The following is an 18,040-nucleotide window of genomic DNA, read 5'->3' as shown; positions in this document are numbered from 1 at the left end:
TCAGTTATCTTTTTATTTTCTAAAAAAGGCTTTTTCACTGAAATAGCTGCCCATGTGCCTTTCAGCAGGCAAATGGCCTTGTAGCCAACACACAAAAGCCTAATCTCATTTCTCCTCATGTTCTTTAGTGAGGTCCTAAGTTGAGATAAATGTGATCTGTGGCAGATGGCTGCAGAGCTAACGAAGCCCAGGTCAGTGTGAGACTGAGTGAGAGCTGTGACCAGACAAGGTCAGGAGCCTGGCCCCAATTCTGCTAATAGCAGCATGGAGCTCTGCTGCTGTTCTGGCACAGTGGCAAAACTCAGCCCTCAGCTCAGGCACATATGCTGGGAAGAGCTTTCTTCACCTGAGCTCTTTTAATAACCCTCCATCACTATGAAATATCTGACCACTGGGGACTTGCCTGGCAAGTCTAACAAATTAGGGCTGCCTTTACAAGTAAACAGCTCTGCCTGCCAGTGATTTCCATCTGTCCAGCACTGCCAGGTTCATTATGAGCATCAGGAGATGGAGTTAAACAGATGGCAGGAAATGTGCTTGGCCCTTGCACTCAGGAGAAGAGGACAAGAGGCAATTGCTTTGCGTAACATCCCTTTCCCTTCATTACTTCACATTATAATATGTAAATAGTCACCCCAGGAGGAATTTAAAAAGCACTTAGCATTGAAATGTAAGGGTGCTACATGGATAGAGAGAGAGAAAGGAAGGGATGAAGTTTTCACTGTTTGCAAACCAGAGTTTGTTTCCCAGCCCCCTCCATCCCCAAAGAGGTTTCAATGGCTGCTTTTATTTCTGACACACTAAATACACTACTTCTAAATGTGTCTCTCTCATTCTCTTTCTCTGGCTGTCTGCAAAGGCTGCAGGAAGCTGTCAGGCAGCAGCTTGCAGTGCAGGAAGACCCAAATGTGAGTGTGAAGCATGTGGAGTGTGCAGTTTCAGCCAGGCAGGCTCTGCTCAAAGCCCTCCTCAAAGCTCTCCTTCTTTTTTTTTTTTTTTTTTTGGGGTTTTTTTTTTTTTTTTGAGTTGACATTGGAAGTGCAGAAAGCCTGCAAGCTGGTAGGGAAACATCATTAAACACTGCCCCACAAAGGAATAAAGAAAATTTTCATGTGGAAATTTTAGCATCCTTGCATTAAAGTAGGAACACAAATAAAGCTGCATAGGACTTGAATCTCAAAGTAGGAAACTTATTTCTACACTGTGCTCTGCCAGAGAACTCTTAGAGGATGCTGGGTCTTCCTGGGTCTAAACAAAAACAAATAAAACTTAGAAACAAACAGTTGAAATCATTGGACATGACTGTGTGTGTGGAAGTTAGGCTGTCTGAACAGGGATCCAGACTTTCTGGAAGACTGGCTGTCTTTTTTTATGTATTTCTATTATGGTGAATGAACTGAGGGCCCCATCTCAGCTGAAGCCTGCAATTGCTGCTGTAAAACAAGGGAAAAACAGGAAAGAAGCAAGAGAAGAAGGTTAACACACAAGAGGGGTAAAACAGCCTGGATTCAGTGGGCTGGTATCAGCTATGAATCTGAAAACCTAACCCACCAAGTTTTATCTTTTCATCACATATTAAAGGAATAGATTACATTAAAAAAAAATCAACCAGGAAGGCAAGATACAGTGGCAATAGTCTGTCAAGATTTTCCTCTTCGTTGAAGCATCTGGAGTTCACATAATGACTGGAAGACACATGATGCCCAGTAGTATTTAGACACTAAAAAATGCAATCTGGGCAGCTTCTTAGAGGAAGGGCAGTGCACAGTAATATCATCAGGTCTGGGAGGAGTCCAAGTCATATTTTGAATCCTGAACAGATACTGGAGCATGAAGAAGTCTGTGAATATGATGGATGTAAACACACAAGTCAGGAGGGTACCAAGCAGCAGCTGCCAGCACACTTTCTCCAAGAGGGAATTATATACCTCTATTAAATGCCCTGTAGAAGCAGTCTGGTGCCCCTCTGCTCCAGCTGAGAGCAGATGTTCAGAGGCCTGCAAGGCGTCCTGTGTTTTAACAGAGTTGTGAGAAAGGCTCTCACAGAAGAATAGGAAAAGTGTTTCACCCTTGCCAGCTTTCTGATGGAAGACTGCTAGATTTCAGGATGGCTAGCAGCCCAGGCTACCAGATGTTCAAAAATCCCAGACAAAAGACCATGGTGTCAAGAATGAAGGGCTCTCCTGCACACCAAGGACAAAGCTGCTCTGCCTTTCACAGTCCAGGCTTGTCTGCAATAAGGAGGCTTGTCACACATGTGCACATTCACTGAGTGCCCAAGGTATGGCCAAAAATGAGACTCACAAGATCCACTGCCTGCAGACCTGCCAGTTCAGACAGGTCTGAGTCTGGAAGCTGCATACACAATGAAAGGCTGCTCTGTGCTTGTAGAGGCAGGAGGTGGCACATCCAAACTTTAAGTCTCAAACCTTCCATGACTTCTCCTTAACAAAATTCATAAAACATGAATGTTTTCCACTCAATAATTTTTATCACCTTAAATAAAAACCACCCCACATCCTGTCATGAAAACATGGTGTCAGTGTATTTTCTATACAAATTTTCTCCCCTCCTCCTTGGTTTATTTCTCTTATTGTCCAATTTCCTACTTCTGGCTCAAATAATTCACCAAACTGAATTCAATAGGTATGTTTCTTATTTTCTTTTTGTTGGCCTCAGTGTTTTGCTCTACACTTTTACTTGTAAGAAGTTAACTTGTATTTTACTGTCTCTTACCAAACCATATTTCCAGCTTTTGAAGCATTTCTGCCCAATGGCTCAGGCACCCTGCACACCCTTGTTATTAGGAACACCAGTGAATCCTTTCACATCTTCCTCCTTGCAAGGTTAGACATGGTTTCTGGGGGTCTCTTATCCCACACAGGAATTGCCTCCACACTATATACAGGGATCAATTGATATTCTTCCTTCTAATTAGTGTAAGATTTCTTTGTACCTTCTAGGCCATTCTCTTTTACACAGCCTAGCATCCTGATTAATTTTGGCATATGCTGCTCCCCTTGTCAAACCCAATTATACTGTAGCCCCTGTTACTTAGGGGTTTGACAGCAGTTCATAAAGCAATTTTTATTTGGGATGAGATTAGACTCTCCTGCTCTGGTTTGGAGATGGTGATTGCTTCCCTGCAGCTGCTTTCTGTGCTTTTTTTTCCTTATTTTTCTGGCAACACATTGGTGTATGGAGTTATTGGATTTCAGGCTGACGTGGAAAGGAGTATTTGGATCATTCTCCAGCCATCCCAGGAGTGTGCTCTGGGTATGTGATCCTACGCAGGGAGGCTGGGAAAAGAGGATATCACCACCAAAGAAACCATTCTTGTCCTTAGTAAATTGCACTAGTGTTCACTCCTTGCCCTAAAGATCTGCAGCTTTTCCTCTTTAACTAAAAAAAAAAAAAAAAAAAAAAAAAAAAAAAGAAGAAGAAAGAAAAAAAGGATATGAATTTACAGGCTTATTTAGCTGAGCCAGGCTGCCTATACCTATAATTTCAGTGTGAGATCCCGCTGAAATTATAGTGTGGTTCCAATTTGCTTTCTCTCCCACTCCCCTTTTGCCCCCTTTCCTCCAGTGTCATCTTGTATCTTATCAGGATCTCCTGGCAGGGACATGTCTGTGGGCCTCTTTAAAGGTGGCCAGACACACACACACACAGAAAGATACAGACACAGGTAAAGTGAGCATCCAGACCAGCTGTACAGATGTACAGAAGAGACTTCTCCAAACGTTTTGAGTGCACCCATCAGACATGCAAACACTGAGTGAAGTTTCAGCCACACAAAACCCCAAATGAAGCTCCAGTTGGTCAGGCTCTGTGAAACACAGTACATACAATATTTTCTCCAGTGGTCTCTTTTATAAAAAAGGCAAGGGCTCCCCCAAGTGCTGTGTCCTTGTTCAGCATCTCCAGCTATGAAAGTTGATTTAGAGTTTGCATTAGTAAAGAATCCAGTCTTTTTTTGCAGGCACTGGACTTTTTCTCCAGTTGAAAAGAAATTGTTTGCTTCAAGGGTCTTGAACAGACAGCAGATTTTGGTTTGCCTTACCAAGGTGTCAGGACTCTGTGGGATCACCTGAATTGTCTTTCTCCTGCAATTGTCTCTGCAACACCTCCAACTGCAGCAGTTTTTAAAAAAAGATCTTACAGCAGAATCCTTTATCTGCATTTTCTCAGGCTTTATTTTTATTTCTCATTAGGAATTCACCAAGGAAAATGAAAGAAACAAATACTTGGAGAAGGGACCAGAACACACCTACCCCTTCCTGAAATGAAGGAAACTTTTACAAGGTTCAGGAGGATTTAAAAATTCTGAAAATGTTTTTGATTTTCTAGTTACAATAAACTTTAATTTAAACAACAGTGGAAATGATTTTATGTAGCTGGAAGTATTCATTTATTCACATGAAGCCATTTAATATAGATAAAAATCAAGTACATAGAAAATAAAGTTTTGACATATTTTATATTAACTGTGAGCATTGCAGTTCGTTCATGTAGAAATTTTAAAAAGTATAAATCATGGTTCCTTAGTTGGTCATAGAGAGGCTGCAGCCTTATTCTTTTTTTTTTTTTTTTTTTTTTTCATTTTGCCTTGTTCTGCAGCTTTATGGGGCATGTCAACATTGTCCCAACATTCCTTGTCATTAGCAGGCTAAAACACCTTCTATTTCCTGGAGATTAGACACTCCAGAGAGAAGAGGTTTTGCTGTATCCCCCTCTGTCTGCTGGGACAGCTGTAATGGCTCCGTGCACCTGTGGCACAATAGCCACCAGCAGCCAGCTAGTATTGTTTATTGTTAATGAGGCATATAATTGCTGCAGTTAATCCAGCTCCTGAGGTTACTAGGTAAAGGGAATAAAACTGCAGTGCAACTGGATAGGGTTACAGAGTGAGCAGAGTGTCTCCAGCATTTAATTTAGCTCTAACAAGGCAGTTAGTGTTAGATCTCGACTGATTGTTAAAGAGCACTTACTGATGTTAATACCCATAATAATCAACTATAACTGGCATAAATTAATTCAGCATTACAATACAGAAGTAATAAAATGGGTAATCATTATGCTCTTTAAATTATATTAATGTGCACATTCAACCATATCAAATGGTTTAACTGCTAACCAATATAGCAATAGTAAATTAATTTGGAAGAAATGCAATGCAGCAAACAAACCCTAATTGCCATTTAATAAGTATGGTAATTTCTATTTAATTTGGCTACACTGTCCTGTTGAAAGAGAAAAAACCTAAAGTATGTAGAGTTAGGAAAAAATATGTTTAAGTGGTTCCACATGACTAATTGAAAGAAAGCTCCACAGTTCTGTGGTCTCATTTCTCTGTGTTTGGTTCTTTCTATATTAGAGTCTCCTCTGGCCTTCCAAAGTCTGCCTTGCTCCAGATTTGCCTTTGATATTGATCCAGCCAACAAGCAGCTGGCTGTGAGTCTCCAAATGTCTCAATACAATATTGACAGAGTGTGCCCAAGTGTTTTATTAACAGATTAAGGGACAGGAAAAAATACAGACATATCCTATGCATCCCCTCAACCCAGGAATCTCAAAATAGCAGTATGAATCTTTTTATAAAGCTGCGTTGGAAGAAGGTTAAAATTTTTATATAACTAAGTGTATGTGGTACCCAAAGGTCAGGGTGAATAGAAAATGGATTTCAGCCTTCACTAAATCCTAAAGCTTCCACACACACACTTCTTTTAAAGCTTTGCTGCTGTGCAAATAAACCAGAGGCAGGGGGATATTAATTAAACAGCCAAGGCAAAAAATCTGCAGCTGCTCCTGCCGCAGTCCCACAAGGGTCTGGATGCTGCTAATCCTTTGTATCAGTAAATAAAAAGGTGCCCATTTCAAATCCATGCAATGAGAATCCATTGCAGTCAGATGTAGGTGGCAATTCTTTGTCTGCACTCTTGTTGTATTTTTTTTCACACTTCACCATGACGCTGTCGTGGCTCTCTCTCCACATTTCAGTGTTTGTTATCAGTGGAGGGAGCAGTTCTTACAGAGAGAAATAAAGGTCTAAGATAAGCAGCAATGCAGGGACAAACCGGGCAAGAGATTGAAACACAGATCTGTGGATGGGGAGAGAGGAGCAAAATTCTGAGCTTTCTGTCTCTGTTCCTGCCACCAATGTCAAGCCTGGGATCCCCCTGAACTCTGAACTGGTTGCAGCACTAAATGCAACCTCATTGAAGTAATTTAGTATCAACCCATGAAAAAGTCATGAGGGAAAAAATAGACTGCCAAAAGCATTTTCAAAAAGATTGGAATAACCCACCTCCTATTTAACTCTACTGTTTTCAATCAGCTGGAAAAGATGTTTTGAATTTTTTTTTTTTTTGCACAGAATTCTTAAAATTTCTTGAAATTTGCCCTGTGCTGCTTTCTGCTGCTAACCCAGGAGATGCTTATGAGATTGGAAGCTGCTGATTGTAACTGGTTTGGAAGCTAAACACCAGCCACTTAGCAAAGTGCTTCAGCAGTCAGATAGTCGTTCCTCTGAGCTTTCTCCAGGAATAAAAATCAGAGGGGATTTTCTTTCAGTCAACAGGAGGAGCTGAACAATCAACCATATCTCCTGGGACAGAGGTGGGGGAAATATATATAAAAAAAGCAGTCAGTTCTGGAGACATTTAATCTGTCTCTTTTCTACTGGGGAATTAGAAAGCTGGAATTGTCATTATGTTGTCATTTTATATGTTCATAAAATACATCTCAATTCCCAGTGTGAGAATCAGCATTCTCATTGGATTCTTCTGATAGGAAGATCTGGCCTTTTTTGAGATGAATCAGATTTTTCTTTAGGAAAATAGCAGCATATAACCTTTTAGCATTAAAATGAGTTCATAGTACTTTTAACAAGAAAAATAAGTCTAAAACTCTGCTTTTAAATATCTCATAGTTACTTTGCCTGGTGTCAAAGCCAAGCACAGCTGCAGTGGAGCAGCTTCTCTTCCTGTGTGTCTGAGTCTGCCCATCAGCACCAGACTGTGACACACAGACCTGGGGGGTGTTGTCAGTGGGGCAAATCTGTCTCATCTTGTGAAGCCATTTTGTTTAACTTATCTTGAACTTCTTTCTGCTGTTGTCACTTTCTGCTGGGCCTTAGGGAAGGAAGTGGGGCCTCCAGATTGTGATGCAGAGTGGGAGTGTCCTCACACACCTGAGCTAAAGCACTTGCTTGGGTTGTCTTCTTAATTGCTGATCATTGACTCTGGGAGGAGCTACCCCATTGCTCCATATGAATTTTTCCTTTCAAATCATCCTCCAAAATGACTGAACATTTCTCTGAGAATCAGAACCAGGCTGGCCCTTGAGGAGTGGCTATAACAAACTGCATCAGAAGGCACAGCAAACAAGAAGGTGGAGGAACTCATAGTTACTTTTAGTCACAAGTAATTTTTTTCTGTTTTAGCCACCGTGGAAAAAAACTACTATTTACAAGAATTTTTTAGCTATAAGCATTTTCCTTCCACTTTATATTTTGTTTGGTGCTTTGCCTTACTCTATACAATAAATTTGCTTATCTAATAATCCACACCAAAATGTATTGACAAAGAATTTATTGAAGTTTGTCTCGTTCAAAACTGCTGAATTACACTAATATGAATCAGGGAAAACGGAAAGAGAATAAAAAGGGAAAAGAAGCCATCGGTGCAAGAGAGGAGTATTCCATGCGACGTCAGCGCTCCGGCAGATGACATCACTCCACTTGTCGCGCGCCTGGCGCTATCGGCGGAGCTTGAGCGCCATCTCGTGGCCACACGCGGTACCGGGTCTGGCGGTTCTTAACTCCTTTCCCTTGTCCCTTTTCCCTTTTCCCTTTTCCCTTTCCCTTTTCTTCCTTTTCCTTTTCTTTGCTTATCACAATGCTTGATTTCTCTTCATGAATGCACTTTGAACTGTGATTCTGATAGGAAAACAGTGCTTTTCAAATCTGCAGGTAACTTTACACAGCCCCTGTAAAATAGTGCATTTCAGATACTATGCTCTTATGTACCGTGAAGAAATAGCCTCAAAATATAGCCTGGTATTTTTTTATAAATGGCTAAAAAGAACATGAGATTCTGACAAGTAATTGCATAAATTATTAATGGCATAAAGGACTTCACCTTTTTTTAAATTTGGTTTGCAACACTTAATATAGACACCACACCAAAAAAATTTCTGTCACCACTATCCCACAGATTCTGAATTGAGGTGGAATGTTTACTAAACAATATCTTTCCCTACTATTAATGGGACTACTTTACTCAGAAAACTTTATTTACATGAGAGCTGTTATGTGACTTTAAGAACAAGAGAAATCTGTAGTAGAGATCAGCTGAGTTAAAACTTTCTTTCTGTGCAAAGGCAACCAGTTTCTGTGGTAGGAGCAGAACAGCCCCTGCTTCCCCTGGGTACCTCCTGAAGAGGTTCTGTGGACCAATATCTGTTGGTCATCTTTTGCACTTGCATAGCAGAAGCATATCTCCAGCACCCTTTAAGAACTGGCAAAGCTTATGCTGCAATAAATGCATTGTGCATGTAGAAGCTTTTGCTGTCTTGCTCCTCCCTACAATGTGAGGTGCACAGGATTAAACCTTGTGGCAGGGAGCATAAATATACATATTTATGGCCTATTATGATCAAGCCTCTTTGAAAGCCAAAGGTTAAGAGATGAGCAGTCTTTCATGGTTGTGGATTATCACTGTTTTTCCCCTCAGCATTTGGGCATGGTCACAGCTGCTGATTCAGAGGGATTACACTGGTAACATTTCAATAAACTTGGAGCACTAGAGGCAGTTTTTAGAGCTGTTTCCTGTGCTATTGCCTGAGAAAAAGAATTCCCTAATCAATACTGTTAATTCCCTGTAACAGTTGGGTTGTAACTATCTTGGCAGAGTTTTAAGTGCTTTGATATAGTGGTTCTGCATCCCACCACACAGAAGTAAGCAAGGTAAAAATTTGGGGCTATTTTTCTTCATAAAGCTAGCTTTGAATTAAATTCAGAAATTAGTATACTTATCAAACAGAAGTGATAAAAAGATCCTTCACATCCTATAGAAGCTGAAGACAGAGGCTGAGCAAAATTTAGCAACTACATTTTTTCTTAGCTTGTGAGGTTTTGCGATTTGTTCCCTTCCCCTGTGTACCTGAAAATGTTTTTCTTATTTAAGCTTCTGTGAAAAATAATTCTGGTTTTGGATCAGACTGTACATTTTTTTCTTAGAAAAAAAGAAAACCAAAGTCTCCAGTGAAAATGTTTGCAATAATATTTGGCATTAATCATATCTGCTTAGATTTATTTCTAAAATCACTCAAATATTGCTTCTCTTTTCTTTATTTGTGACCTATCAGACTTGCAAGAGCAAAAGATCTTGTTGGCCCTAACTCAATACACTTCTTTGCAATCTCTTGCACTTGTAAAAAACACACCAGCGTCCATAAGTCTCCCTGTGTCCAAACATGTCCTCTGTGCAAAATAATCTAGGGTCTAGGCTGAGCATATTATGCCCTTTTTATGTCTCTTAAGAGACTCTTACCTAGGAAATTTCCTAAGTTTCCTTTTACACTCCTACCTCTCCATCCATTTTAGTCACCATTAAAACAGCACAAACGCTAGTGACAAATCTCAGCAGTTTGTGGTTTTGTGACGTATATACAGTACAGAACTACAAACCAATAACATGTCTTTTAAAAGACAGTGCTCCCAGCACCATATTTAAATCTGCAGGCACTGATTGAGTGAAATACTACATCAAAATTATTTCAGTCATTTCCACTTAGAGTACTAGCAAATATCATCAGAAAAACCAATACAAACAAAACTAAAATGAACCCTTTACAGTGCTTATCTTGGAACTTGATTTATTTTTATTGAATATATGCACACAGTTTGTTTCTCATTGCATAACAGGTAAACACAAAAGTAGATTGTCTTAAATGGTGCAATATGCAACATTTCTGCTTAGTCCAACCTGTTTGCCTGAATGGCAAACCCTAGGTCTATGATCTTTGTGATTTATTTAAAGTCATTATTTTCTAACTGACCATATGGAAAAAAATATCCTTTTTTCCTTCCTGTATAAGAAGATGACTTTAACCCTTCTGCTCTTCTCTCATGGGAGCTCACCTGGAGTGCTGTGTCCAGCTCCAGGGTCCTCAGTACAGGAAGGACATTGACCTGTTGGAGACAGCCCAGAGGAGGGCCACAAAGGTGTGCAGAGGGATGGATCCCTTCTCCTGGGAAGAAAGGCTGAGAGAGTTGGGGATTGTTCAGCCTGGACATGAGAAGACTCCAGGATAACCTACAGAACCTTCCAGACCTGCAGGAAAGCTGGAGAGGGACTTTTTACAAGGTCATGTGGTGATTGGACAAGGGGAAATGGCTTTCAATTCAAAGAGGGGAAGGATTAGATCGAATAAAAGAAGTTTGTTACAGTGTGGGGATAAAACACTGGAACAAGCTGCCCAGAGAAGCTGTGGATGCCCCATCCCTGAAAACATTCATGGTCAGACTGCACAGAGCTCTGAGAAACCTGACCTAGTTGAAGGTGTTCCTGACCATGGCAGAAAGGTTGGACTGGAGGGCCTTTAAAAGGTCCCTTCCAATTAAATGATTTTGTGGTTCTATGATTTTCTAAGTCCATTGATCTTGGATTTAGAGTGTGCAATCCTATTTCCAAAACATTTCTTATGTAATTATAGAGCTGAAGCTCTAAAGTCTGTAAATTCTCCTAGAGTCAAACAGAGAGAATGATGCAAATTTACATCTGGGGATAGTTCTGTTAAATCTAGCATACATTAGAAGTGAATTTTAGATAAAGTAAAATTTCTTCTAAAGTCCTCCCTGGACAGTCCCCTCTTCCATAAACACTTTTAATTACTTTAGGATTAAGGCACAAAGAATAGGGAATGGGCTTTGAAAGCCAACCTGTTCTCTGTAAAACCATAGAAGGGCAGGCCCCAAAACTTTAGCATTGACATGTAGGTGTAGATTTCTGAGGAACAGCAGGAATGGCCAAGCTTGGAAGCATTAAATATGCAGTTTGTCACTTCAGATTGTTTCCTCTCTACCAATTAAATCAATTAGGATAAAGAAAAATATTACACATTTTATAGGTGAGGAAAAAAATGTAAAAGAGACAGCCTACCCTCAGGCTTTATCAAGACAGGCTTGTACTAATTTATGTCTCTCTTGAGAGGTGTTCCTCTAAGTGTTTCAAGAGCTTTCAAAGAGAGTCCATTAACTCTCACAACAGCATCTCCAGGCCTGACGTTCCAGCCTGAAACTCATGGATCTGATTCACTTTTAACCTCAGATGGTGGACATGATGAATCAGCTGCAGGGCAATGGTCCTAAGCTGTAAGCCAACACCATGTTTGCAGGACAGAGGAAAAGACAGATGCCCTCCCCATCAATCACCAATTTTCTTGTTTGAACATACTACTTTTCCTGCTGAGGAGAAATCAGAGGTCTTTGTCACCTCTTCCAGCACTCAAGTCTCTCTGTAAACTAATTTGTCACCTTGGGACCTGTTAGTACTTCCCAGAAAAACACATGTTGTGCTGGAGAAAGCTGATCACAGTCACTTTTTTTTGCCAAGATAGGTCCATGTTACTCATCTTAGAAAACCCCCCAGTGTGCCTAATAAACCTGTTGCTTAGGTGACATTCAGTACTGAATTTGCCACACTTTAAACACACCACAGATGCAATCTACCTGCTTCTTCCCTGGGCTGATTTCCAGCCCCTTCTCACTAGCAGTCCTGCAGGCAGCCCTAATGCTCCAGGCTGAAGGGATAGGGCACCTTTAGCAAACATACATGCTAAAAAAGCATTTTAGGACTTAACAGAGTTCAAGACAAGTTTTGAGAGCTGAGAAATTTAATGTGAGGATATTTATCTTTCAATAAATCTGAAGGAAGTGTTTCTGTGCTTAGCCTGGTGTTCCCAGAGCATTAGTATGTTCAGAGGAGTCTCTCTGGGAGCCATCTGGTATGTCAGAGCACAGTATGTACTATCTTTCCTTGTTGCCAAATACATGCATTCAATTAATGATAATCATCTGCTGCTTCTACACAGTGATACTTTTTTTCTCTTCCTTTTTCCTGAGTAGTCTCATCCAAGCTTTGCATAATCACCTTAGGAAACCTCGGTGCTGAAAATTTGATTTCCTTCCCAGACTGCAGAGCACCAGTGGGGTCTGACACAGCTTTTTCTTGTTGGTGAGGAGGAAGTGGAAACACAATAGCATTGCTTTCTCTCACACCTTCACAGCTGGGCTCCCAGACAGAGTCAGCAGAAAATATTACATAGCCTGCAGAAATGTCATCAGGGCTTGAGAGGTGCTGATCTAGGAGTAACAATGGCTCTAAGAACAGCTGTTTCATCCCTAGAGATTTGCAGTTCCACCAGGGAAACAGTTTAGCCTCTTTTCCTATAGTGGAAAAGCTTATTTCAGATGTGATTGTGAACAAAGGCAGAACAACTCTTTTAATGCTAAAGCAAATGCACAGAAAAGCCAAATTGCATTCAGGACTGCACCAAGACTGAAATCATCCTTCAATCTTAATTATACTACATATCACATAATAAATGGAAAGCAAATAAATTTGAAATGGAAAATAATTACCTGAAAGATACTTCATATGCATCTAACTTTATCAGCTACCTTTTCATTCATATCTGATATTAAAGGTAAATTTTGACCTAAGTGGATCTGCATTGGAAAGTAAATATATATTGCCCATCCCTGGCTGAGATCAGGACATCTGGTGAAGAGGTGGTGGGAGTCCAGAGCAGCAGTACCAGAAAGCAGCTGTTCATCACCACACATCAGGAGCCACAGACCATTCCAGCACCCATAGAAAATTGCAGCTTTTCAGTAGAAAAAGTTGTTGCATAGGCTGCCTTGTGATGACAAACCAAAAGCTTTTCCAGGCACAAGCATACAAAATGTGACTTTACACAGACAGACAAAAAAAGATGTCTTTAAAAACTGTTGCTAAACTTGAATAAAAAACATCTGTGTGGAGTTATGCTGGTTCTCTCACTACATTAAAGTAGAATACAGAGGGAAAATCAGCTGAATAATTAATATGTCTTGGTGTTGCAAGTCCCCTTAGAGCACTGAGAACTCTTCTTAAGCCAGGGAGCACTGACAGTTCTGGAGTCATCTTCCACTTTTGTCTGTGGTGCCTTTGCTGCTCACTGCATGCTGGATACATGCTCACACAGGGATTTGCATTTTTACAAACATTAATTTTCTTAAGGTAACTCTTTACTCCCTCTTGTGGCTCTTTAGAAAAGTATGTTGCTTCCACTTGAAATCCAGCTGAATGATATTTTTCATAGCATATATTTGATGTTAAATAAATAGGTCAAAATGGGTTGTGAGTTCTACCCATTAAATTATATTCCTTCCAAAATACAGACTACAGACAGACTTCTGTCCTGATATATCTATACATATATTTCAGATTTCAGTGGTTATAAAAAGTAACTTGAGAAATATTTTGACATGAATTTCCCATCAAGCATAAATGAAAATTGACTGTGTTTAAGGAAAACTCCAAAATTTCAGGAGTATATGAACTAATCTCCACATAAAACTTTTTTATCAGTGTATAAGACAAAGATATGTTTTATATATGGAATTATATAACCAAGTTTTCAGGATATAAACACAGTGTCTGTGGCTGGCCACATGAGGCACAAATTCATTTTTTTTCTAATTGCGTACTGATTCTGGGTATATACCCCCTGAATGCAGAGGGAATAGAAATGAGCTGTGGCTCTTGCATAACAAGGGAAGTGACAGAATTCATTATTCCCGTGGCACGTCAGTGATCACATTCCATTACTGTTGGCTGTCACACTGCACACATCTCCCACCGATGCAGAATACTGATGGGAGACACTTTTTAGATTTATTTCTCCTTTTCTGTTTACCTAACACATTCCCAGTGAGCAAAAACTCTCCAAGTTCAATGGCATCAAAACTGTCTTTTCCCCATATTCATTACACTAAGCTATGCTAATCTTTTTCTATTTGCTATTTGAAACACTTCTCAAGAGATCAGGGTGTAGCTGAAGAATCAAAGACCAGGAGCTTTGCAGAGCATGTGGGTAAAATTTGAGTGCCTGTAACTCCACATTTGAAAACTAACAGTGGCAGCAAATACGAAAAAGTAACTCTCTTTGCCTGAAGGTTAACCTTAAATTGCACATTTTCACAACTGCCACCAGCTAAGAATGTGCATGTGTTGATAACATTTGAATCCTCAGTTCCCTGACTGGGTCTCAGTTTTAGGTCACTGAGCCAGCAGTCTCCACAGATGAGGCTGTTACCAGTTCTCACCCACTGCTGTATCACTTGTGTTCAGATAACTTGGCTGAACCTTAACATTTTTCCTTCTCTAGGCTTCTTTAGTTTATAATTTTGCTATCAAATATATGCTGGGCATAGACATACATTTGATGGCAACACTCAAGGTAACTATTTTGTGCTTCAGATTCTATGATGAAGACATAGAATTATCCTGTTATTAAAGACATCATTCTATGATGTCTTTAATAGCAGGAAAAAAAAAGAGGGTCAGTGATTAGAAGTAATTTGATTTAGATGAATTGGTTTAAAGGAAAAAAAAATTGGAATTTTTTTTGTTTTTTTGGTATCCTGTATCTCCTACTCTTGGCTTCTGCAGCAGAGATATTTACTTGAATCCAGTGCTGAAAACAAGGTCTTAGTGAATCAGAAGTGCAGTCTGTAAAGCCTGACTTCTACTGAAATACCCAGTCTGTGAAGCCTCCAGAACCTGACAGTGATCATTTAGAGATAAAACCAGCTCAGTTCTGATTTTCAGCTACGAACAATGCACTAAGGAACAAGAATCAAAGGTCTATTTGCTTGTCCACATCTGTGTGATGACTTGCTACACAGGACAGAAAGCAGGGAATGAGCTAAAGTCATAGAATGAATTTGCTTAGAGCCTGAAAAAAGGGGGAAAACCCAAACAAATCCAAGTACTCCAATTTGTCTTAAAATGTCTCAGACCTTGAAGAGGAAATTCACCTAGAATGGACTAGATTACATTTGTGTGGGGCATCAGGAGAGTGATCCTTTGTTTTTTCAAAGTATGACTTGGCATTCACTTTCCAGTCTGCTGGGAGCAGGGTTTTGTAGCAATTTTATTTTAGAAGCTCACACCACCTAACTGACTCTGTCACAGTGAATCATTTAGCACAGGGCTATCCTTCCGGAGCGCTTCTGCTGACAGATTTCTCAGCCCAGGAGTGCACATTTCAGAGTAGTCACACCACCAGCATGGCAGCCTGCAGCATCCCTTGGGTTATTCAGTAGAGGAATAGTGTGGGACAGAAAAGGGTAGTTGTACATCAAGATGCTGAAATATTCAGGAAGATTTTTCCTTAGGGAGTTCCAATGTGCAATTTTTGACAGGGCAGGTGCAGAGCCACTGAGTTATTTATTAGACAGCACAAACATAGAAAACTGCAGTCAAGGTTTGTCTTTAATTTGGCATATCCCTTCGAAGCAGTAATTCCATTGGGAAGCAATGACTGCTCTGAATTGTTTCTGCTAAAGAAAATGAACACTTAGTGTGTAAGAAAGTTTGCAATTATTCAGAATGCAGAAACACAGTAATCACTGGATTAATGCAAAAATGATGAGGTGGATGTATCTTTTCTTATCTTACAAGCTTTGCATGTCAGACCCGATGCAGGGAGCTAAATGAAAAGTAGTGTCTTATGCCTTATGTTCTTTGTCATGTGTGGATATTTATATAGAAACTAAACAGCCTAAGGGAAATGTCACCAGTCCCACCTCTTCTGCCCCAGCAATCTCTAGGTGTCCTTTTACAGGATGTGGTGAGAGACAGATTAATGGGCTGGACCTTTTGTGTCCCTCTTCCTGTCCCTTGTAAGATATCCATGGAGATATTTTGGGGGCCTGTCATGAAAACAATGTTGCCATTTTTTCATTGCAGCTATATTTACTAAATGTGTGTCACATTCACACTCTATTTTAATAAAGTTACCTGTTGCATCCAAAAGCTGAAAAAAGATACTAAGTCCTGCAGACAATGCTACACTCAATTCTTATTGAGTTTGGACTGCCAAGAAAATGAATATTTAATAAATGGGAACAAAATGAAAAGGAAAGCAGGACTTGAAAACCAGGGGAAGTGGGGCAAGAACTAGACAAAATAAAACTAGTAACTTTCCTTGTTCATCATGCAAATAAGAGCTGCAGAAAAACTGAGAAGCTGAGTTATAAAAGCCTATAGAATACCATGAAAAAATAAACCAGCCCCACCAGCAAATATAGACTGGTGAGGACTGACTTCTTTCTTGTCTTTGTAGTTTTCAACTAAAAACACCACTTATTTTTTCTTCAGGCATCTCAACACACATCACACTTAATTTTAGGCTAGGATGGGTACTCTAGTTTGAGAAGATATTTTTCATTTAGCTGTTGTGTTAGAAATCTCCTCTCCCAGGTACTCAGGCACATGAAACATTTAGTGGGACATACCATAGTAATTTGTAATTTTTTTCTCCCCCTGCAGCTCTTGATATATCCTTATGCTTGTAACATATATAAATTAAATAATGGCATTCACTTGCTCACACCGGTGTTTAGGGCTGAACTCCCCTTCCTAGCTGCTTACACTGTCTCTGAAAACTTGTAGACACTTGTTTGCTTGTTTGTTTTCCTTCCTCTGCAGCTCTGTTTGGCAGACAACCCCACACTAACATGCCTAATGCACTTCACATGGATTATTTCAAAACATTGTCTCTCCTGTAATATCAATATGCCATAAATGCTTCCTTATCAAGCCCCCTTATTTAAGATTCGTTGTCAAGAATTAAAATACATGCTGAACCAAATTCTGGGAGAAGTTTATTGTTTTTAATCCTGTTTTCCTCAGTGCCACAATGACATTCTGCCTCTACTGACATTTGTTTAAATAAAGGTTGTTTTCCTAAAACCCATTTAAAACCATCCAACAACATACAGCTATTGCTCTTTCACTTTAATTCCTCCTTTCTTCCATCCCCTCACAACACTCTCATATTCACTGTTGTTTAAAATAAAGTCCTGAAGGCTGGATGTTTTACAACAGGATCCAATGAAATCTGATTTCTGTTAGCCCCACAGGTATAATTTTAAACTATTATCTATACTATTAATAATATGAAATGAAAAAGCAAATGCAGAAGAATAGAATTAATTTGTTTCTTTTACATCGCATGCTTGTATTCTATGTAGTAAATAAATCCAAACCAATTGCATTGAGAAAACCTAAAAGAAAAAAAAAACAAATAGAAAACTCCAGTTTTGATGTGAGATGAGATACAATAGTTACTTAAATATATTAAAGTCTCTTCAATTTTCTTCTTAGATCCTGATGTCATTGATGTATTTGAATCCAAAATTTTATTATTCAAACTGTAAAGAAAAGTCTTAGGTGAAATGCATGTCTTCTTTACAAATCCTCAGATGAGCCCTCAGTAGTATTGTTTTTAATTATGCCTTCTCCTAGCTGCCTGTTCCTGCAGTGGGTTTTTTAGGGTTTTTTTTTTTTTTTTTTGTGTGGATTTTCTTTTGGTTCACGCTATTTTCATTTTGTGAGTGAGGGCTGACACTTTTTGTGGAAAGACTTGGTTGAAGGAATGCAACAGCTTTTTTACTCTCAGAATGAATTAATCTTGGCATCTGATTTTGACCCATCCCATCTCCAACCAACCTACACTGTAAATCTTATTTGAATTGATGTAGCTATTTCAGCCTTGGGAGATATGTTTTAGTGCTTTGGAATCAAATGCTTCAAAGCATCGAGCCAAACAATTCTGAATTTATCCCCGAATTATCCACACTTCTACTGGCAGCAGCCAGGAGCCCGAGGAGCGTGCAGACATTTGGCAATGCTGATTTATGAGCAAGAGCTGCTTTGAGAACTGAGGGATCCTCCCGCCCTGCGGTGCCTGGTGGCTCCATTTG

The sequence above is a fragment of the Serinus canaria genome, chromosome 2 (genome assembly GCF_022539315.1).
Source record: "Serinus canaria isolate serCan28SL12 chromosome 2, serCan2020, whole genome shotgun sequence".
Taxonomy (NCBI): Eukaryota; Metazoa; Chordata; class Aves; order Passeriformes; family Fringillidae; genus Serinus; species Serinus canaria.
This window is presented reverse-complemented; position numbering follows the sequence as displayed.